Source organism: Cricetulus griseus, chromosome 2, assembly GCF_003668045.3.
Source record: "Cricetulus griseus strain 17A/GY chromosome 2, alternate assembly CriGri-PICRH-1.0, whole genome shotgun sequence".
Taxonomy (NCBI): domain Eukaryota; kingdom Metazoa; phylum Chordata; class Mammalia; order Rodentia; family Cricetidae; genus Cricetulus; species Cricetulus griseus.
Window position 1 is genome coordinate 234,223,821 of NC_048595.1, and position 23,435 is coordinate 234,247,255.

The following is a 23,435-nucleotide window of genomic DNA, read 5'->3' on the forward strand; positions in this document are numbered from 1 at the left end:
GTGACTCTCTCCTTCTCCTCATCTTCCCTCCCACTGTTACAACACTGTATCTAATTGACTTACAATTTTTCCCTAATATAATTCTTTATGAAACCTGCCTTGAGCAAAGGATCCATGATTGCTCACCGAGGGTCGTGCCTCATTTGTTCCTGTAGATTGTGCCTAATTAACGCTAACTTGTCTGTACATAAAAAGTACAATAGACTGTCCTTTCCAATTTAATTCCGACAGTTTAATCGAATCTGTGTTCTTTCAAAAATAATTAGATCATTTACACTTCATTAACATGTAATGTAATGTTGGGACATCCATCATAATGATTTCTTATTTTTCTTGTGCAATATTATCCCCTCTAATGAAACTGCTAGCACCATGCATGCCTTAATTAGCTGTATCATGTCACTGACGATTTCTGAATAAGGTTCTTTTTACAGATGAAATTGCATCATCTCAGTAGGTACATTTTCAGCAGGATATGCTCTTTTTCTGTTGTGAAAACACCTTCCCAGGGTCCAATCTCACAATGTCATGACTGGTACCCTCCGGAAGATCTAATGGGAACTCTGTTAGAAGGAAAGACCATGTGAACATGGTGGGCCTGACTCTCCAAGACACTCAGCATGTTAGCACAGAAGAAGCAGTGTGTAGGACATGACTGTCTGGCTGAGTCACTAGCCCACAAAGAACAGAGTGGTACTCCTGCAAACGCTCAGGCAAGTGTTATCTTCTGAGAATGGTGGTTTTGCAGCCCCAGCTGGTTCAGGGAGGCAGAAGAAGGAGCTGTCAGGCCATGTGCCATACTCTTTTCTGTACAGCAGCTGCATGAGGTCCAGCATGATGTCTGAGGAAAGTCATATTTGGTTCTCCTCTGAGACTCAGCCAATGTGACAGGTGAGTGGATGGTGGGGTGAGGTGGCCACACAGGCAGCCACTGTGTCAGCACATCTGCATACTGGGCAATGAGGGTGCTTCCAGCACGGAAATGAGCAGCTACTGTGCCTCAGTTTCCAGACACGTTTGCCTTCCCTAAAAGCTTTGCTAAGATACAATGACAAAAGTTCCACATATGGATATGTGATATAAGATGGTACATAACATGATGTGAGAAAAATAAAAGTGTATTGTGGTTCCATATTGAAGGTCTGGAGACTTTGTTTTCTTGCCTCACCATGGCTTCTCTTCTTTCTGTTCACCAGGTTGAAGCATTTGTTGTAGTTGGCTCCACTTATATTTGTGAGCACAAAAATGATGTTTGTGATGAGATTCATTTTGGAAAGATTAAGTTATATTGATTAACATGTCTATCCACTAAAGCTTGCCACTTTTTCAGGGTGAAAACATGGGAAATTTCCTCTCTTTCCAACTTTCAGTGTGTGACAAATGCTGTCAACTCCTCAGCATGCTGTTCAGGTCTCCATAACTTGCTCCTCCTGTCTGAGATGCTGTACCTTTGACTGACACCTCCTCAATACCACCTCTATTCCACAGCCATGGTTTCCATCTGTCTCTGTCTCTGTCTCTGCCTCTGAGGTGAATTTGTATTACAGAGATCAGAGAACCTCTCTATTGTCTCTTCTAGTGTAAGTCCTCTAGCTCCTGCATTTTGTCACAAATGGCAGGGTCTCTTTCCTGCACAGGGATAAATAGTATCAAGACTCAAAACACACAAACATAAAAACACCCTCTTAGATATAACAGTTCAGTAAAGTTTGTAGGATACAAAATCAATACACAAAAAGCTGTAGAGTTGCTACACATTAAGCAATCAATGATCCAAAAAAGCAATCAAGAAGACAATTTCACCTACATCGAAAACAAAACCAAATACTTAGGAACAAATGCAACCAAGGAAGTAAAACCAGACCCACAGAATGAAAAATGTAAAACACTGTGAAAAGAGATGGAAGATGACATAAATAAATGAGGTTATTCCATGTTCCTGGACTGAAAGAATTAATACTGCTCAAATAGGTATATACTCTAAATGAGCTACAGATTCAATGCAATACCCAAAAAAATTCTAAAGGAATTTTTCTCACCACCCTAACATTTCTATGGACTCACAAAAGACTTTAATTGCCAATGCAATCTTGAAAAAAGGAAGGAAAAATTGATGGTGCCACCTGGGCTAATTTTAAAATATATTCCAAAGTGACAGTAATCAAAACAGAATGGCACACACATTCAGACATTAAAATAAACACATAGATTAATGGTACACCAAAGAAAGCCAACCCAAAAAGATTGGGATAGCCTTGGGTGAGATCTGACCTCTGAGCCAATGGTGCCCTTGTACATGGTGTTTTAACTCTGCTGAGAAATGGCCCAAGAAGAGAAGAGAGTATATTCATCAGACCTGAGCCTGGATGTCCCAACTGCTCTACCTGCCCTAAGTCAGGAATAAATCTAGTTAGTGTGTGGTTGCCTACAAAATTAAATAAACCAAAATAAATCTACAAACTTACAATTTATCTTTGACTAAGATGCCTATACACATAGTGGAGAAAGGAGAGTCTTTTCAGTAAATGGTGTCAAGAAAACTTGGTATACATGTACAAAATAAATGCACATTTATTTAAAATAATGTAAATACTTAAACAGAAGAAATTATTATAGGATTTTACAAGGGCACACTCCCTGATGCTGATCAAGTGGTGGGTTTTGTTTAAATTGATACCCAAAGCAACAACAACAACAACAACAACAAAAACAGAAACACCACAGTAAACCAGAAGTCTTCAGCACAGCAAAGGAATTAAGCAACAGGGTGACAAGATAGCCCATGGGGTGGAAGAAAACATTTGCAAGCCAGACATCTGATATAGGGTGACATCTAAAGTGTGTAAAGCATGCAAACCACTCAACAGCAACGAAGTCAATTATCTGATTTTAAGACGGGCAAAGGACATGAAATGACAGGACTTGAAAGAAAGTATGCAGTGAGTATATGAGAAAGTGCTCAGTATCAGCCACTGTCAGGAAGAGTGTAAATAAAAATCACAGTGGGGCCTCACCACACATCCATTAAAATGGCTGTTATCCAAAAGAGACAACAACCACTGGTGAAGAGGGCAAATGAGAGAATCATTGCGTCCTGTTGATGGGATTAGGTCTATATGAAGGGGGTTCCTCTGGTACCAGTTGCATCCTCATGTGGATATACATTGAGATGAGAAGAAACAGAAAGTACAACAGACACCTGTGCTCCCTGTTCATGGTGGCGCCACTCATAACAGCCAAGACAGGGATCAAGCTGTGTGCGTGTGATAGACTGCCAACATTCAGAAAAGGGTGTCCTGTCAGATCCTGTTCAGGGCCCTGAACACGTCAAGATTTAATGGCTGCCCAGGAAGGTGTGCTCTGTGGTAGTCGCCTTGACATCCAGGAAGACAAAAGTATCACTAGGTCACCAAAGGACTGTGAACAGTGTATTGTGATATAGAACTGCGACTCCTCCATGCACCCCACAGCATTTCTGGGTGAGGACTTGGACCTTGTGTCTGCTCTCACTCCAGCCAGAGGATGTTCACAAAAGCCAAAACCAAGATGGAACTGGTTGGGATAGCCTTGAGTGAGATCTGACCTCTGAGCCAGTGGTGCCCTTGTACATCGTGTTTTAACTCTGCTGAGAAATGGTCCAAGAAGAGAGTATATTCATCAGACCTGAGCCTGTATATCCAAACTGCCCTACCCGCCCTAAGTCAGGAATAAATCTAGTTAGCATGTGGTTGCCAACAAACTCAAATACCTGGAAACCAGAGACTGGATAAAATGGAAGTCAGGGAGAACATGACTACAATACTAAACACGTCCTCTCAGATGGGAGAACTGAACTGTCCCTGCAGGGCAGGTGCAGAATACCCCACTCCTATTGGGGTCCCTAACTCCAGGTTCAAGCCATGGTTAAACACACTGCTGTCCATCAAAGGCTATGAGCCACGCCCACACCCATCTCGGTGTGTTTGTGGCTGTGGGTGTTGTTTTTCCTACTACCCATTCTTCCCATCTTTCCCCCACCATTAAATTAGCAGAAACCATGCATCAGTTTGCTTTTGGGCAAAGAAAATGGAGGAGCAGAAAATACAGCAAGTTCGGCATGATTAGATGCTTCGTGTTTACCTTCTCCTCCGTGGAAGCCATGAGGAGTGCGTTGGGTGACGACAGGACCACAAAGTGGAGGTAGCCAAATGCGGCTCTCAGACGTGGAGTCCTTTGAAAGCAGCACAGCATAATTGTCCTGGAAAACATTTTGGGGACTCCAGGCTGCTAATTAACTGCTAGTGCATCAATTAGTTATAATAGCTGTAATAGCACACAAACAAGGGCACGGGGCTCTGCGCCGCTGCGCTGCTATGTGAATTTGGTGAACATTTTTTCAAACCTTTCCTTTGAAGATTTAAGTTAATAATTTATTCCTAATGAATGGAGTCTTTCTGTTTCCCTGGTACAGAGAGTATTGAAATGACTGGAAGATGCTATTAACAGGACTTTGTTTCAAAGAAAACTTCCAACACATAGAGCAACATTTCCATGTCAGTGTTTCTATTCTCCATCCCAGAGGCCATGGTGAATTGAGAGCCTTAGTGTATAGCGAAGCTACAGGAAGTTGATGTGTGAGTTTTTGGGGTTTTTGTTTTTGTTTCCCTAATGATAATTATTTGACAGCATGTCATGAAAATGTATTCCTGTTTTCTACAGCATCACTGAGCACATATAGCATCACATGATACATGAAAAAAAAATAGTTTCTAATGAAACATAATTGTGCCTGAGATGCTCACCCATTCTTGCCTAACAGGAAGACATGGTTCATGGAAGAAAATCCATTTTTCTTAAAAATAAATTTCAAGTAGTGAAAACCTCCCAGCATGCATCTATACTATCCAAATCTGGGCAGTTGCTCTTGCAAACACAGATCTGGGAACCCTATTTTTTCCCCATCTTTCTCTTTCCTCCAGTTAATGAAATGTCATGTCTTCCTCTTGGGCTCCAAGTTGTCTTCTTCTTGCTTCCTTCATTCCTCTGTAACTATCCTGCTGTGATGAGCAGCTACTCTGGGACTTCCCATGAACCCACTCACTGACCCCATGACCAAGTGACATGCTCTCCATGTCACTTGAAAACACATGTGTTGCAGATGAGGAAGCCTGTGTAATATAGCAAGCAGAACAGTGTCCATGGTCTCCAAGAATTTGAGTTGGCAGTTTTAGAACACATTACCAAAATGTTTGATTTCACAAACAGTTTCTAAAGTTGGTCTCTGCATTTTTGTAAGCCATTGTCTGGCTGAGGTTCCCTGAGGTTCTAGTCTGACAAGAACAGACTCTTCTGAGCTAATCCACACAGTTGGCTCGAGAAAGGTATCAAATAGTCACAGAGGAAGACTTAGTAATCCTTGTTCCCTATTTTGATAACCCCTTTCACTCAAGATTCAATAAATAACCTCTAAGCCTCTTACTTGACTGGCACTTGCTAGGGACAACTGGATGCAGAGAAGGAAATCCAAAGATGAGTAAGACCCAACCCTACACCAAGATGCTTGGAACCTAGTTTTGTGGGAGAGAAACCAAGTGAACTGGAAGCAGAGATGCTAAGCCTGGGGTGGACTGGCTGACATGAGGGCCAGAAGAGACAGTGCCTTAGTCATGTCTGTGAACATCAGGTATGGTGGTTAGAGCTTGTAATGTCGCACTGAGGGAGGCAAAGACAATCAGATTCCTGGGGTTTGCTAGCCAGCAAGCCTACCATATTGCTGATTCCAGGCCAATGAGAGACATTGTGTAAAATAAATGAGGTGAGCAGCACTTGAAGAAATATATCCAGTTTACACAGGTACATAAACATGCATGTGTAACTGTATGGAAATGTGTGCCCACAAATGAATGTGTACACATATACACACAAAGAGGGAAGGGAGGGAGGGAGACAGACTGACTGACAACTGACGACTGACTGAACAGTGGCTGTAAACCCTGCCCAGTAACAAAGTAGGGAAGACCTCAATGTCATCAGAACTGGCCAACCACATCCAGCAAACACATGAGCAATGGTAATGAGGACCAGCAACAAAAACAGGGATCCACAGACAGACCTCTGTGGGCGAAGGCAAGCTCCCATGGGACTGTCAAGTGTTCCATGCAGCACTACTGTGTTTGAATAGCCTTAGGCAGCCCTGCACATTTAGGCAAGGCAGAGCTGGCCATTGGGAAGATAAGAGATGTTCTGCAAACAGACTTCCTGAGGCTTTGAGAAGAATGAACTCAGACTGCAGACAAAAAGAGCCCATGGTCCAGGGGTATGACGCCAGTAACTCTCCATTGCACCTATAGTCCAGAGCCTTACAGGTACAAAGATATTAGCATCTATCCAGGGCATCCTTTGCCTGACTAATCAAAGCAGTCTAACCACGGAAAGTAAAAGTTAAAAGAGGAAAAAATAAACCAGAAGGTCCTAGAAGCTGTGGCCTGCACAAGCTGCCCTTAAAAGCACTGGTGTCTTCATTTACATGGAAGTGGATGCCTGACCTCTGACCCTCTTCTGAAGTGGTACTCATGGTTCATGAAGCTTCATCCCCAAGACCCAGTGGGTGGAAAACTGACAGGTTTTCTCTTTCATTCCCCATTTGCATCTCCCCATGTCATTCATATACACTGAGTGGCTTCCAGTGGTCAAAGACCCCCTGCCCTCAACATAGGGTAGTTAAGGACCAGCCACTGTGGGAGACAGGAGCCAGTGGAGAAAGAGGATGAAGAAGAGGTGGCCTTCCTCCTGCCTGGATGGACTCTTCACCCCAGGGTCCATACAAGTGTCATTTCCATGAGGATTGAGAGGGGAGAAAGTAAACGTGTGGATCGGATGGCCTTTGTGCAAGGGAGCACAGGGCATGTGTTTTGAGCCTGGTCAGGTAAGTGGGGCCACTGGCAATTGGAGCCCATTGAGAAGCAGGCATTTCACTGAGCACAGCTAATTCAGCCTGTGTCATCGTCTCACCACACTAGATAATAACTACACTCTCACATTATCAGAAGGAAAAGGCCTTTGAAATCAACTTGTGGCGATAATAAGATGATGAGCTGAGTCTATAAAACCTGTAGACATGGGACCTATGATTCTATAGTCTAGGGACTTGCAAACCTTGACCCTGACCTTAAAACCCCAGACCCTCATTTCTCCATCTAGAGAGACATAGGTCCATAAGGGTCAAAGTGTCATGTCAGGGTCTGGAACGTAGACCCTGACTCTGTGGCAGAGTCCTTGCGTCACAAGCATAAGGCCCTGTGCATGGGGTGTAAGATGTTTGACATCTCCATAGTGTATTGCCCCAGCACCTATAAGAAGGTCAAGATGGAGAGGAAGGTACAGTGGCCCCAGGTGTTGCAGACAGAGGGTGGATGTGTGCCTAACAAGACAGCAATCTGCTTCACAAGAAAAAAAGCACAGATCATGTGGGCCATATTTCTCAGCAGCCAAGGACAAGGCCTCAGCTGCACCAAGATACAGGAATGTGGCAAGGCATATCTAGCCCTTGCACTTCCTGCTGATCCCTGAAGAAATGGTCCCCCAAAGACACTGCCATTTGATAACCAGGAACTCATAGGAAACCTAAACTTTTTAATTAAGGCTCTCCCTCAGCCCCCATCTGGATCCAACAGCTGTTGTGAGGTGGTTAACTTTTGAAGATTATTAATGTGTTTTTATCTGGTGTGAGGAGAGACGTGGCTTCTGCCAGCCTCCTCCCCAAATACAGCTGTATCCCAGCTGATCCCTGCCTGCCATGGAAGCCCACAGGCTGTAGACAGCTCTGCCAGTGCCTGCCACGATCAGATGGCCAAAGAGCTGTTACCTGGAGCCAGATCATCCCCAGAGCAACCATTCCAGGATCAGCGATCACTGGGACGTGCCTGCATGGCCGCTTCCAGACACTGTCAAGTCCAGAGCATTGATCCTATGTTTGCTGTGAAAAGAAACTGAAGCCATGCTCTCATTAGACGAAGCAGTTCTGGTGAAAGATCACAGGGAGAGGTCTCTTCCTTTTGTCCACGCTGAGTGGCCACAGCAGGCAGCTTCTTGTGCACAATTGATTTCAAGCAGAGTTTTGTCTGAAAGATACTTCTAGATTATGGCAAGAAAGCATTCTATAACCCTCCTGCCAATGCAGTTATGTTTACAGACAGGCCACTCCTATCACTGACTGATAACACTTAACTCAAAACATATTTCAGCTTGGGGAATGTCAATATTTTGCCTCTGACTGAAGGTGACCCCTACTCCATTTGTTTGTTAGTGTGCACCACAGCTTGCTGGTGACTGTGAGGGTGGCTGTGTGGGAGCCTCTTATGGATTTGCTATCTTAGCCTGAAGTGCTTGCTGCTGATTATGTGATTAAATCAATAATAATTTCTGCTTGGATCCTGTGCTGCCCGGCTCATCCCTGAGTCCACACCTTGGCACAGAGGAACACACACTGGACCCTTGAGTGCTTTGTTGTGGAGAAAATGCCCAAGGTATGGCAGGTGGCCCTTCTATCTCTCTAGAAAGCAAAAATATTAGAACAACTCTGCAGATAATTAAGCCAGTAGTTCTGGGCTGCAGAGGAGGGGGCCTGGCAGGTGGAGCCTGCATGGCTGAATCAATGGGATTGTTTTCTCTGCTACAACCTGAGCCCTTCATATCCAGAGCCTTCATTTCATATTAAACAGATGTTCCTGTAAAGGGGGGAGGTGAGCTTCTTAACAGCTGTGACACTCACCCCTCTGGCCATTTGAAGAGCCTCCCAGAATCCTCTCTTCTCAGAAATCACAGCTGGCTTGGCAGGATGGACCATTGTTCCTAACACCCCTGGTCCACAGAAACCATATTCATTCCTGGACGTTGTGGCTTGGGATACACTCAGTGGCATAGTTAGTGGCTTAGTTTATAGCAAAGGACATCAGAAATGCAACTTGTCATCATTCTTGTATGTATCTATAACATGCTGTTATATAGAAAGGACTTTTATGTCTGGGCCATTCTCCTTCATCCTCCTGGCATGGAGGTATCAAGAGAAATGCACCTTCTCCAACCATGAGGCCCTCAGCAATGTAATCCCAGGCAAGTCAATCTCCTAATGAAAATTGCTGGACACCAGCAGATCTTTTAAAAATTAGAACATCTGGTCAGTCACCTTCCCCACATGGGTACACAGCACTTTGTCAATAGGCAAGCCAGAAAAGTGATGACGATGAAGGTAGGGCAATGTTGGGTTAATGTTTCAAACCAGGAAAAGTGCACACTGCGTTGGACAACTGTGCTAATCAGTTCCTTTAAACAACAAATAGCTCCAAGTGATGTTAAATATTACTTTAAAAAAAAAAAAAGTAAGGCAGCCCCAGGGAGTGTGTTCATCGGTTTGTTGGTAAAAGGCAAGCTTCCTGAGGTTCTTACACTGAGAGCCAATTCAGTATTTATTACTTGCTTGCAATTGTTAGTGCAATTACTATTTATCTATTGGGAATTAGCCTTTTTCATTTTTTGTAAAAAGGGAGATTATTTTGTTGGGAGAGCCAGGGAAGAAGAAAGCCTTCTGTTTACAATGAAACCCCACCTGTGCAGATCCTAGAGGTCACTGCTGGGTGGACTGTCTGGACGGGATGCAGGTTTCAGCCCTGGAAGCAGAGCCCTGAGACTGGCTGTGACTACTCCTGTGCCAAGGAACATGAAACTTCCCTGCCCTCCTCCAAAGGTCCGGTTCTCTCATGCCACGCTGCAGCACAGTTCCGTAAACACAAAAGACAATTCCAGCCTGTGGCTTGCTGTCTTGGCTAGTAACTGTTGTTGCTGCCAATGAGAACCCAGAAAACACAGTCAGCTCTCAGGTACCTGCAAATATATATGGAGGTGGGGTGACTCCAAGGCAGCTTGCCCTCCAGGCCAACCTCTGTGCAAAAGCATTGCTCTTGAAATGGGATTCGAATAGTGTGACGTTAATGCTCTGGCCCCACCAGGCTGTCCACCTGCTGACTAGAAAGGAGGAGCTCAGGCCAGAGCTCCCTCTGCTGAGACACAGAACCCACAAGTCCTTTATTCTGTACACACCAGGGTACCGTGTGCACCACGGGAGGCGGTAAGCGCTGGAGATGAACTGAATAGGAGGAGGAGCCCCAGATTCACTCACTGCTGTTTCCCAAAAGAAGAATCAGCAGGGCTGGGGAGGTGGTGCAGGTAGGAAGTGCTTGCTATACAAGCATGAGGACCTGAGTTCAGATCCCCAGCCCTGCAGTTGCAATCTGGGGAGAGTGGGGATGTTGCTCTTAAAGATGTCACCTGAGATAACCAGGCATGTCCAATCCGTGACTCACAGACTTCGTGCACCCAGGGATAGTTCTGAACGTGTCCCAACACAAAACCACAAACTTAGGAGGTATTTAACTAGATTGTACCATTTTAAACATGAAATTTGCTAGGCATTCAGATAATGTTGCCATATCAGAAGGGTGGGGACTCCTGATTCTAGACCTTTCCCACAGCAGTCAAGACATCTGCACCAAGTGCCTTCAGTAGGAAGGCATAGTGCTTCAGGGGAGGGTTAGCACCGCAGCCCCCCCCCCATTCTTTTTTTTTTTTTTTTTTTTTTTTTTCCAATTTTTTTTATTTGAATTAGAAACAGGATTGTTTTACATGACAATCCCAGTTCCCTTCTCCCACCCATCCTCCCCTACCCCCCCAACTAAAACCTTATCTGTCACATATCTTTTCTGCTCCCTGGATGGTGAGGCCTTCCATAGGGTCTCATCAGAGTCTTTCATATCCTTTGGGATAGGGCCTAGGCCCACCCCCATGTGTCTTGGCTCAGGGAGTATTCCTCTATATGGAATGGGCTCCCAAAGTCCACACCTATGCTAGGGATAAATACTGAGCTTCTACAGGAGGTCCCATAGATTTCTGAGGTTTCCTCACTGAAACCCATGTTCCTGGGTTCTGGATCTGTCCCATGCTGGTATTCCAGCTATCAGACTGGGGAGCAAGAGTTCCCCAATGTTCAGGTCAGCTGTTTCTGTGTGTTTCACCAGCCTGGTCTGGACCTCTGTGCTCTTCACTGGTCCTTCTCTGCATCTGGGTTCCAGTTCAGATCAGTGATTAGTTGTGGGTGTCTGCTTCTACTTCCACCAGCTGCTGGATGAAGGCTATAGGATGGTATATAAGTTAGTTATCAATCTCATTATCAGGGGAGGGCATTTAAGGTAACCTCTCCTCCATTGCTGAGATGGTTAGCTGGTGTCATCTTTGTAGATTCCACACATTTCCCTAGTGCCTGATTTCTCTATAAACCAAAAATGTCTCCCTCAATTATGATATCTCCATTATTGTTATCATCTATTCCTCCCCTGACTCAAACTTTCTGCTCCCTCATGTCCTCGGCATCCCTCTTCTTCTCCCATTATCATTCTCCTAGCTCCCTCCCCCCTCTTCCCATGCTCCCAATTTGCTCAGCAGATCTTGAACATCTCCCCTTCTCCAGGGGACCATGTATGTCTCTCTTAGGGACCTCCATGTTTACTAGCTTCTTTGGCAGTGTGGATTGTAGGCTGGTAATCCTTACTCTATGTCTAAAATCCACATATGAGTGAGTACATACCATGTTTGTCTTTTTGTGATTGGGTTACCTCGTTCAGAATGGTTTCTTCTAGTTCCATCCATTTTCCTGCAAACTTCAAGATTCCATTGTTTTTTTTCTGCTGAGTAGTACTCCATTGTGTAAATGTACCACATTTTCTCTATCCATTCTTCGGTTGAGGGGCATCTAGGCTGCTTCCAGTTTCTGGCTATTGCAAATAGTGCTGCTATGGACATCGTTGAACAGATGTCCTTGTTGTAGGAATGTGCTTCTTTTGGGTATATGCCTAGGAGTGGAATTGCTAGATCTTGTGGTAGACTGATTCCCATTTTTTTTTTGAAGAGTCGCCACACTGATTTCCAAAGTGGCTGTACAAGTTTGCACTCCCACCAGCAGTGGAGGAGTGTTCCCCTTTCTCCACATCCTCTCAAACATAAACTGTCATTGGTGTTTTTGATTTTGGCCATTCTGACAGGAGTAAGATGGTATCTCAGAATTGTTTTGATTTGCATTTTCCTGATGGCTAAGGATGTTGAAAACTTTCTTATGTGTCTTTCAGCCTTTTTAGATTCCTCTATTGAGAATTGTCTATTTAGTTCTGTACCCCACTTTTTAATTGGGTTGTTTCGTGTTTGGGGGACTAGCTTCTTGAGTTCTTTGTATATTTTGGAGATCATCCCTCTGTGGGATGTGGGGTTGGTGAATATCTTTTCCCAGTCTGTGGGCTGCCGTTTTGTCTTGCTGACTGTCTCCTTTGCTTTACAGAAGCTTCTCAGTTTCAGGAGGTTCCATTTATCAGTTGTTTACCTCAGTGTCTGTGCTATTGGTGTAATGTTCAGGAAGCAGTCTCCTGTACCAATTAATTCAAGGGTATTTCCCACTTTGTCTTCAAATAGGTTCAGTGTAGCTGGATTTATGTTGAGATCTTTGATCCATTTGGACTTATGTTTTGTGCAAGGCGATAGGCTTGGGTCTAACTGCAGTCTTCTACATGTCTGCAACCAGTTATGCCAGCACCATTTGTTGAAGATGTTCTCATTGCTCCATCATATAAATTTGGATAGTTTGTCAAAAATCAGGTATTCATAGGTGTGGGGGTTAATATCAGGGTTTTCAATTCTATTCCATTGGTCTACCAGTCTATTTTTGTGCCAATACCAAGGTGTTTTCAGGACTATAGCTCTGTAATAGAGCTTGAAGTCAGGGATGGTGATGCCTCCAGAAGTTCTGTTATTGTATAGGGATGTTTTGGCTATCCTGCGTCTTTTGTTTCTCCATATAAAGTTGAGAATTGTTCTTTCAAGGTCTGTGAAGAATTGTGTTGGGATTTTGATGGGGATTGCATTGAATCTGTAGATTGCTTTTGGCAAGATTGCCATTTTTACTACGTTGATCCTACCTATCCAATAACATGGGAGATCTTTCCATTTTCTGGTATCTTCTTTAATTTCTTTCTTTAGAGACTCAAAATTCTTATGGCACAGGTCTTTCACATTTTTGGTTAGGGTTACCCTAAGGAATTTTATGTTTTTGGTGGCAATTGTAAAGAGTGATGTTTCTCTGATTTCTTTCTCCACCAATGTGAAATCCGTATATAGTAGGGCTACGGAATTTTTTGAGTTAATCTTGTATCCTGCCACTTTGCTGAAGGTGTTTATCAGCTGTAGGAGTTCCCTGGTAGAGTTTTTCAGGTCACTTATATAGACTATCATATCGTCTGCAAATAGTGAGAGTTTGACTTCTTCCTTTCTGATTTGTATTCCCTTGATGTCCTTTTGTTGTTTTATTGCTCTAGCTAGGGCTTCAAGGACAATATTGAAGAGGTATGGAGAGAGTGGACAGTCTTGTCTTGTCCCCAATTTTAGGGGAATTGGATCGAGTTTCTCTCCATTTAATTTGGATGTTGGCTGTTGGTTTGCTTTTATTATGTTGAGGTATGTTCCTGTTATCCCTGATTTCTCCAAGACGTCTTCTTTATCATGAAAGGGTGTTGGATTTTGCCAAAGGCTTTTTTGACATCTAGTGAGATGATCATGTGGTTTTTTTTTTTTCCTCAGTCTGTTTATATGGCGGATTACATTGATGGATTTTCGTATGTTGAACCATCCTTGCATCCCTGGGATGAAGCCTACTTGATCATGGTGGATGATTTCTCTGATATGATCTTGTATTTGATTTGCCAGTATTTTATTGAGAATTTTTGCATCAATGTTCATGAGGAATATTGGTCTGTAGTTCTCTTTCTTAGTTGTGTCCTTGTGTGGCTTAGGTATCAAGGTTATTGTAGCCTTGTAAAAAGAGTTTGGTAACATCCCTTCTGCTTCTATTTTGTGGAACAATTTGAGGAGTATTGGTATTAGCACTTCTTTGAATTTCTGGTAGAATTCTGCAGTGAATCCATCTGGCCCAGGGCTTTTTTTGATTGGGAGACTTTTGATGACTGCTTCTATTTCCTTAGAGGTTATAGGTCTGTTTAAGTTGCTTATCTGTTCTTGATTCAATTTTGGCAAGTGATAACTGTCCGGAAAATTGTCTATCTCCTTTAAATTTTCCAATTTGTGGAGTACAGGTTTTCAAAGTATGACCTGAAGATTCTCTCGATTTCCTCCGTGTCCATTGTTATGTCCCCCTTTTCATTTCTGATTTTGTTAATTTGCATGATCTCTCTCTCTGCCTTTTGGTTAGTTTGGATAATGGTTTGTCTATCTTGTTGATTTTCTCGAAGAACCAACTCTTTGTTATATTGATTCTTTGAATTGTTTTCTTTGTTTCGACTTTATTGATTTCTGCCCTCAGTTTATTTCCTGGCATCTGCTCCTCCGGGGTGAATTTGCTTCCATTTTTATAGAGCTTTCAGCTGTGATGTCAGATCTCTGGTGTGGGTATTCTCTAGTTTCTTCATGTGAGCACTTAGAGCTATGAACTTTCTTTTTAGTACTGCTTTCAAAGTGTCCCATAAGTTTGGGTATGTTGTGTCAACATTTTCATTGAATTCTAGGAAGTCTTTAATTTCTTTCTTTATTTCTTTCTTGACCCAGGAACGTTGCAATTGCGTGTTGTTCAATTTCCCTGAGTTGGTAGCTTTTTCGCACTTTGATTTGTTTTTGATTTCTAACTTTAAAGCATGGTGGTCTGATAAGACACAGGGGATTATTCCAATTTTTTGTACCTGTTGAGGTTTGCTGAGAATGTGGTCAATTTTTGAGAAAGTTCCATGTGATACTGAAAAGAAGGTATATTCTTTTGTGTTTGGATAGAAAGTTCTATAAATGTCTGTTAATCCCAATTGGGTCATAACTTCTGTTAGTTCTTTTGTCTCTTTGTTAAGTTTCTGTCTGGTGGTCCTGTCCAGTGGTGAGAGTGGGGTGTTGAAGTCTCCCACTATAACTGTGTGAGGCCTTATTTGTGATTTGAATTTTAATAATATTTCTTTTATGAATGTTGGTGCCTTTGTATTTGGGGCATAGATGTTTAGAATTGAGACTTCTTCCTGATGGATTTTTCCTGTGATGAATATGAAATGACCTTCTTCATCTCTTTTGATTGATTTTAGTTTGAAGTCTATCTTGTTAGATACTAGGATAGCTACCCCAGCTCGTTTCTTGGGTCCATTTGATTGGAGTATCTTATCCCAACCCTTTACTCTGAGGTAATGTCTGTCTTTGAATTCGAGGTGTGTTTCTTGTATGCATCAGAAGGATGGATTCTGTCTTCGTATCCAATCTGTTAGCCTGTGTCTTTTTATACAGGAGTTAAAACCATTAATATTGAGGGAAATTAAGGTCCATTGAGTGTTTATTCTTGTTTGTTTTTAGTTTGTTGTTGGTACTGGTATTGTATGTGGATTTACCCTGCCTTTTATTTTGTGCTTTTGTAGAGTGGGATTATCTATTGCCTATGTTTATGCGAGTGTAGTTAATTTGCTTAGGTTGGAGTTTTCCTTCCAGTACTTTCTGTAGGGCTGGATTAGTGGTTACATATTTTTTTTAAATCTGGTTTTGTCATGGACTATCTTGTTTTCTCCATTTATAGTGATTGAAAGCTTTGCTGGGTATAGTAGTCTGGGCTGGCATCTATGTTCTCTCAGAGTTGGTAGAATATCTATCCAGGTCCTTCTAGCTTTCAGAGTTTCCATGGAGAAGTCTGGTATAATTCTGATAGGTTTGCCTTTATATGTTACTTGGCCTTTTTCCCTTGCTTCTCTTAATATTTTTTCTTTATTCTGTACATTTGGTGTTTTAATTATTATGTGACGAGGGGACTTTCTTTTGTGGTCCACTCTATTTGGCATTCTGTAGGCTTTTTGTACTTTCATTGGCATGTCTTTCTTTAGGTTGGGAAAGCTTTCTTCTATGATTTTGTTGAATATGTTTTCTGCACCTTTGAGTTGGGTTTCTTCACCTTCTTCTATACCTATTATCTTTAGGTTTGGTCTTTTCACCGTGTCCCATATTTCCTGGATATTTTGTGTTATGGATTTGTTAGACTTCAGATTTTCTTTGCTTGACGAGTTTATTTCCTCTAGTTTGTCTTCAGCGTCTGAGATTCTGTCTTCCATCTCTTGTATTCTGTTGGTTATGCTTGCATCTGTGGTTCCTGATTGTTTACTCAGCTTTTCCACTTCCAGCATTCCCTCAGTTTGTGTTTTCTTTATTGTCTCTAATTCAGTTTTCAGGTCCTGAACTGTTTCCTTCAGCTGTTTAATTGTATTTTCTTGGCTTTTTTTGGCTTTCCTTGATTTCTTCCATCTACTTTTCTTCCATTTCTCTGAAGGATTTTCTGATTTCCTCTCTTAGGTTTTCTATCATCTGCATGAAGTTGTTTTGAAGGTTGCTCTCTTCTGCTTCCTCTGTGTTGGGATGTTCATGTCTTGCTGGTGTAAAGTCCCTAGACTCTGGTGGTGTCATATTGGTTTTCCTGTTGTTGGATGTGTTCTTATATTGTTGTCTTCAAATCTCTTGTTCCAGTGGGTACAGTTTGTGTCACTTCCTTTCCTGGTGTGTATGGGTCCTGTGTTCTCTTCGGGTGTGTGCAATGGACTTTGATACTCTGATGGGTTTCAAGTTGGGTGCAGGCAGGTCTGAGGCACTTGCTCTCCAGGTGGGTGAGAGCAGCACTGGCACAGAGATGTCAGCAGACTCTGGGTTGCTTGGTCCTCAGGGGTCGAGTCGTCCTGTCGAAGATCCCTGGGCAGGGTTTGCCAGGGTGGGCAGATGGAAGTTGGGCCCAAGGCAGGGTCTGAAGCAGCTCCCCTCTGCACTCTCTGCACTATGTGGGGGCCAGAATAGGCCAGCGATCTCAGTAGAGTCAGGATCCCAGGGCCCTCAGGGACTGATTCAGTCTGCCTGCAGATCCCAGGGTGGGATTTGCCAGGGTGGGCAGGCAGAAGTTGGGCCCAAGGTAGGAGCCAAATCAGCTCACCTCTGCACTCTCTGCACTCTGTGGGGGCTGGAATGGCTCAGCAATCTCAGCAGAGTCAGGATCCAGGCCCCCAGTTCTTTCCTTTTCCCTCCTCTCAATTCATATTGTTTGTTATCTCATCGATAGTTTTCAAGCAGCACCTCTTAGGGCAGCAGAATCAACTCTAAGACTTCTTGGAGTCCCAATCAGGATGCCCTAAAATTGAGTCCTGTATCAAAACCCTAAAGAGTGCCCTGTGTATCCTAGAGTCAAATTGTCCAGATCCCAGAGAGTAGACAGGGCCACATTGTTCCCTCAAAAGGCCTCAGCTACCCACAGTCTGGAGAACAGATGATGTCACTGGTCTTCCTCATGCACCAGTGACTCCCTGAGGCATCTGTGAGTGGCTGCTGGACACAGTCTGTGATGTTCTTAGCTGTGAAGGAGGTAGCAAGACCATAGAGGCACTGGCAGGCATTATCACTCAGGGCTCAGGTAACCAAGCAGTTTTCCTCTGTATGAAATGGTTCCTGCGGGTTCTGGGAAGGACTAGTTTCACTTGTTCTCATATTCTAAATCAGTTTTTCTCAACCTGTGGATCATGACCCCTTCTGGGGTCACATATCAAATGTTTGCATTACAATTCATAAGAGTAGCAAAACTACAATTATGAAGTAGTAACAAAAATAATTTTCTAGTTGGGGTCATCACACCATGAAGAATGGTATTAAAGGGTCACAGCCTTAGGAAGGTTGAGAACCACTGTTCTAAATACTAAAACTCATCTGTCTCATTCAATATTTAAAAGTATCACATAAAGTATGCCTTTTCTCCATTAATGAATCACAAAAACTGATGTATACACAATTACAAAAATCACTTCCAATTGTGAGCAGAACTGAGTTGAAAACAATATATGTGTAATAACAAGCAAGGAACTTAGTATCTTACTCTTTATGAATAGTAAACACAATACTAAGATAAACCGACTATGCTAACCAATCACTATCTATCAAAACAGAATGAGGTCTATGTGTTCTTTTACTCCTTTAATGTTTTTTTAAACTTTAAGTTTATTTTAACTAACACATAAAGTCATACAAACAAACCATGTGATGTTCAATGCATATATGCACCATGTAATGTAAAGTCAAATTAAACATGTTTATCTTTGTTTGTCTCTTGGAACAATTATATCCTTATAGTGAAAAAGATTCAGATCCCCCCCTTTAGTTTTTTGAGACACATACACCTTGAAGGCATTTACTATTGGGTCAGGAGCTCTGTTTGATACTCATCCTGCTCCATGGCCCCCTATTTTAAATGTTTGAGGCATATAGCTGCAGGGGTAATTTCTTTCTTTTTTTTTCTTTACCAAGATTCCAAAACAGGGCTTCTCTGTGGCTTTGGAGGCTGTCCTGGAACTACCTCTTGTAGACCAGGCTGGTCTTGAACTCACAGAGATCTGCCTGCTGGGATTAAAGGCAGGCACCACCAACACCCAGCAGGTAATTTCTTTTGAAAGCCACAATGTACATCATTTGGCAATTTTGTCACTCCAAGTACAATGAAAAATATCCATGATTATGTGTGATTTGGTTAAGTCCCATAAAATTCTCCAGTTCAGTGCAGCCGGCTCCATGACGAGTAACGGCAGCCCCAAATTTTAGCTATCACATTTTCCTTGGTGTTTAATTGAAACTGATGTGTTTTGAAACCATAGTGGGGGTTTCTCAAGAAAAGTGCTATGTGTTGTTCAATCAACACAAACCAGGTTGCAGTCAGCAAGGTGCTAAGCTCCTACCCTAGGACTCTACTACTGGCAACACTGGGCCAAAGAAGAAGTATTTAAATTATATGTGTACATTCTACAGAGTAATTAAAAGAAAGCTGAGCTTTCCCTTCCCTTCTTTGGCAATGAGCTATGAGTGAGTGAGCTCTTTCCAGAATGGAGAATGTATGTCTAGATAGCCAGGCTAACTGGCCTGCTGGTTCTCCACTCCCAAAGAGTGCTCATCCATGCTGGGAGGGCAGGGAATTTCAGTCAATAGCAGTGTGGTCTGGAAAAATGCCTTAACAAAAGGCATTTTGTTCAACACTAAACACTAAGGACTAGAAAGCGAGGAGCCTGATGGTTCAATAAGTTAGTATACATTTGTCTTGTTGGGCCAGTTGAAGCCAGTTCCATTTTATGATATACCAGGACAGAGAGACACTCCATAAATTTTTCACAATGATCATAAAATTCCTTTTTATTGTATTCTTCATCCCTGCCCCCTTTCTATGCTTCTAGATTTTATTCATGACATGTGAGGCATATCTGGACCATGAAACCACTAACACACACCTCAAGACTGATCCTGGCCCTTTCATCTGAACTGAGTGGAACAATGCCTGCACCTGTAATTGGAGGATGTTTGCCCTGTTAACTACCACCATGGCTGGGTTGCAGCTGCAGTATTCCATGGGTCAACGGATTTCCTGGCATGCCGTACCACCTTCATGAAGGAGCAGTGATGATTGCTTCACAAAGAAGCAACAGGAAAAGGTCGGGGTCTAAAGAAGCGGACATTTCTCCTTGGAGCCAATTCAGGTTAATAGTATGCAGGGGCTGCCAGTGTTTGGGGGTATTGCTGCAGAAATGAGCCTCCCCCATAATCAGGGTAAGGTGTCTTACTAAGTACTCACTGTTGGCCTGGGGTGACAGTGACTCAGGCCAAACATATACAGTGTTGTGCTTAGGAGATGCTTCAGGGGTTAGGACCAAGCCCCAAACTCCCGAGCCTTTCTCCCTCCTTCTCCATTCATACCAAAAAAGTTTCTGGACACCAGCTGTTCTCCATTTATAAGCCTGTAAACTTGTCTCTAAGAGAAGCATGATGTATCTTCCCATCTCCAGGAAGGAGGCTAATAGCACCTAGGAAATGGACAGAGACTCACTGCTGGTGACTGTGGACAGGGAGTCCATCTCCCCACTCCGGGCATGACTTCTGTCCACAGTGACACTCAGGCCCAACTCTGAAGTGAACTTGGTCCAAAGACTGAGTTACTGTGGCCAACAAAGTATGTACACTTGATGACATGGGTTATGACTCAACAAAAATATCCACTCAATGGAAGTCTGGGGGACTGTTTTTGTTTTTATTTTGTTTGTTGAGACAGGGACTTATTAAGATTGACTGGCCCTAATCCTGCTATGTAGCCATGGATGACCTTGAACTTCTGCCTCCTCTTCCTAAGTGCTGGGATTATAGGCATATACTACCATATCCTGCTAGATTCTAAAATATAAATAAACTAGAATATTTCTTTAATTCTTTTCAGTTAACTACCATTAATCTTCACCTTCTAACTGATGTCAACTATAACATTAACCTGGGGTGGAAGCCCATCCTGTATCTTTCTGCAATACATCTTTTAGTCCAAGAATTAAAACATCTTCATTGTTCCTGGTTGACAGAGACAGACAATCCAGAACTGTGTGAGAACCAGTAATTTGTCCTGAGAATGTAAATTTCCTAGAGATAAGACCTCCATTACTGGATATAGTCTGGTACTAAGTATGGTTAACTGTTAGAAGACATTATGTAATGAAATACTGTGTTTGCCAACACTACCTATAGGCATCTTGGGCCCTGATAGCCCTCCATTTTGGTTTCATTTTACTATGCTATGGCTCAAATTCAGGGTGTGATAAGCAAGCAATGTACCAGTGAGCCCCATGCCCAGCTCTATATGACTTTTCCATAAAAAGTGGAGAATCTAGGCTGAAGAGATAGCTCAACTGGTAAAGGTAGGTTCTCTGCAAGCTCGGGAGTTGAGTTTGATCTCCAGAACCCAAGTAAATAGCTGAGAATGGCAACATGCATTCATAATACCAGGCAGGGGAAGCAGAGCCACGCGGCTCCTTGGGGCTTGCTGGCTGCCAACCTAGCCTAACCCCACAACTTTCAGTCAGTGAGAAACCTTGACCAAGAAAGAAGAAATGTGTGCCAGGCCTGAGGAATCACACTCAAGTTACCTATCCTCTAGCCTCCACAAACATATGCACAGAGGTGAGCCCACCCACATGGCTTATACACATGAGAGAGAGAGACAGAGACAGAGACAGAGAGAGAGACAGAGAGAGACAGAGACAGAGACAGAGAGACAGAGAGAGACAGAGACAGAGACAGAGAGACAGAGAGAGAGACAGAGAGACAGAGACAGAGAGAGAGACAGAGAGACAGAGACAGAGAGAGAGACAGAGAGACAGAGAGAGACAGAGTGACAGAGAGAGACAGAGAAACAGAGAGAGACAGAGACAGAGACAGAGACAGAGAGACAGAGACAGAGAGACAGAGAGAGACAGAGACAGAGAGACAGAGAGACAGAGACAGAGAGACAGAGACAGAGAGAGAGACAGAGAGAGAGAGAGACAGAGAGAGAGAGACTCTCTCTAGAGAGTCCATCTAGTAGATCTGAAAGAACCCTTGGAAACTTTTCCTTTACTGGAACGTATTTTTACTCTGAATTGAAGAGGGTTAGCATATGAACACATAACCATCTCTGCCAACCAGTAGCAGATACGACACACTCAGTTGCAGATTTGAGAAAGATGGACACAGAAATGAAGGGGAAGTTTCTAGAAGGGACCTGGAGAAGAAAGGAGTATGAGGACTGAAGAAGTTACCTGGGCACACCATTGGGACCAACAGAAACTGTTCATCTCATCCCATTCTCGTCTGGAGGGCTTTCTGGGAGGGAAACTCGGGAGACATGTTGAGGTGAAACTTCTGTAACCTGCGCCACCAACAGAAGAATGGCTTATATCAAAAGAATCAGACCTGATGTCACCACTTGAATAAAAGTCTGGGTGATGGAATTATACTCAATTGATCCTATTCCTGTTTCCATCATCTCAGAACTGACCCACAATCTGTCACAAAGCAGTCTTTAAATTCTTAATAAGATAAGTTACATTGTTCTCTTCCCTCTATCTCTTCTTATAAACCCCCCCCATCTCAAATTCATGGTCTCTTCATCTTTAATTATATATATATATATATATATATATATATATATATATATATCCTGCTTAGTCTGTTTAGTGTCACTTGTATGTATATGTTTTTAGGGCTGACTAATTTACATTGGATAGCCAATTCCCAAGCTTTTTGAAGGTCCTCTCTGCCACACAAATAGAGGTTTCTCAACCCAGCAGACACTCATGGAAGAGCTGGAACAACAGGAATGCCCCAGTCACTTGGAGAGTTCCGGAAAGCCTCTGTTATCTTGGGGACAGTCTCCATCCACACATTTGTTCCACATAGAACAAATGGGACTTATTCCCATGTTGGTCCTTCTACACAGTGATCAGGAGCCTAAGGAGGGGACGATGCTGCCAGGCCTGGTCAGAGTTTACCTGACCTCCTTCAGGATTGCCTCCAAAGTTCCTTCTTCAGATGGGCAGAGATTCACCCAGGCCCTCCTCCAGGTAGACGGTAAGTATTGGAAAATGTCCACACTTCCCAAAACCTCTCGTGTGTCCTCCTCCACATCGGAAGATGGGGCACTGGTCCAGCTCTGCAGGTTTGCAAGCTGTGCAATTGGTCTGAGTGCTCAGGGGGCTGTGAGCCAGGCTGTGAGCACCAAGAGATCGGTGGACTGAGCCAAGGCCAGCCAGTGTCAGGTTGCCTTGGCCAGGTTGCATCTTCCTAAATGACAGTCAGTGGAGGCAGAGCCTGATGCCCCCCCCCCTTCCACACTCCCGCAGCTGTCCTGAGCCCCAAGATGTTCCAACAGCCAGAAGCTTTCATTGGCTACTTTTTTTCTGTTCCTGGACCTTCAGAAACTTTGCTGTCTCATTAAGAAGCCAGGTTATCAGGGTGAGTGAGGTAGGGGCTTGTTACTAACCATACACTCCAGCAGGGCTTAGAGGAGAGGGTCTCCGGCTCCTTTCCCATGGGCCTTCAGGGCTCATAAATCCCTCAACTAAAGAGAAATACCAAATCCTCCTATCTACTGTGAACTCCAGTTCAAAGAAAAATAAAAAATAAAAAAACTGACAATCTATTCAAATTATTTCAATTTAAAAACAGAAGCTTGTGGAGAGATCAATTTTGAGCTGGAGATATGGGTCAGTTGGTGAAGTGTTTGCCATACAAGAATAAGGACCTAGTTTGGTCTCCATGTAGGAAAGCAGGCATGGTGGCATGTACCTGTAATCCCAGTACTAGTGATCCCTATGGTTCACTGCCAAGCTGGCTTAGTGTGAAGTCTGGCTTTGACAGACTCTGCTATCAAAAGTGGGCCCAGTGATAGATGGATCAGAAGGGTGTACAATGGCCCAGTTAGAGACTGCAGGCCTTCCAGCATCCCCCACCCTGAAATCTGAGAGGTGGCTGGAAGGAGTCCCAAGAACTTTACCATAGTCCTCTTCCAAAGCTGGGAACTTAGAAGG

The 23,435-nt window shown here is 43.2% G+C and overlaps 1 long non-coding RNA gene across 4 annotated transcripts in view; it reads right to left on the reverse strand.

Annotated features, from left to right (window-relative positions):
- Positions 1-226: 226 nt before the first annotated feature.
- Positions 227-23,435, reverse strand: part of LOC103162993 — a 128,619-nt gene continuing 105,410 nt past the window's right edge. Inside the window, exons 9-11 of one of the 4 annotated variants that reach the window (XR_004768396.1) lie at positions 21,666-21,775; positions 4,120-4,237; positions 227-1,629 (exon numbers count right to left, since the gene is read on the reverse strand). This is a non-coding gene — a long non-coding RNA (uncharacterized LOC103162993). Of the gene's footprint in view, positions 1,630-4,119; positions 4,238-11,129; positions 11,163-17,083; positions 17,605-21,665; positions 21,776-23,435 lie in introns of those variants that run through there. The other 3 variants (XR_004768400.1, XR_004768397.1, XR_004768398.1) reach the window with 3 other exon arrangements.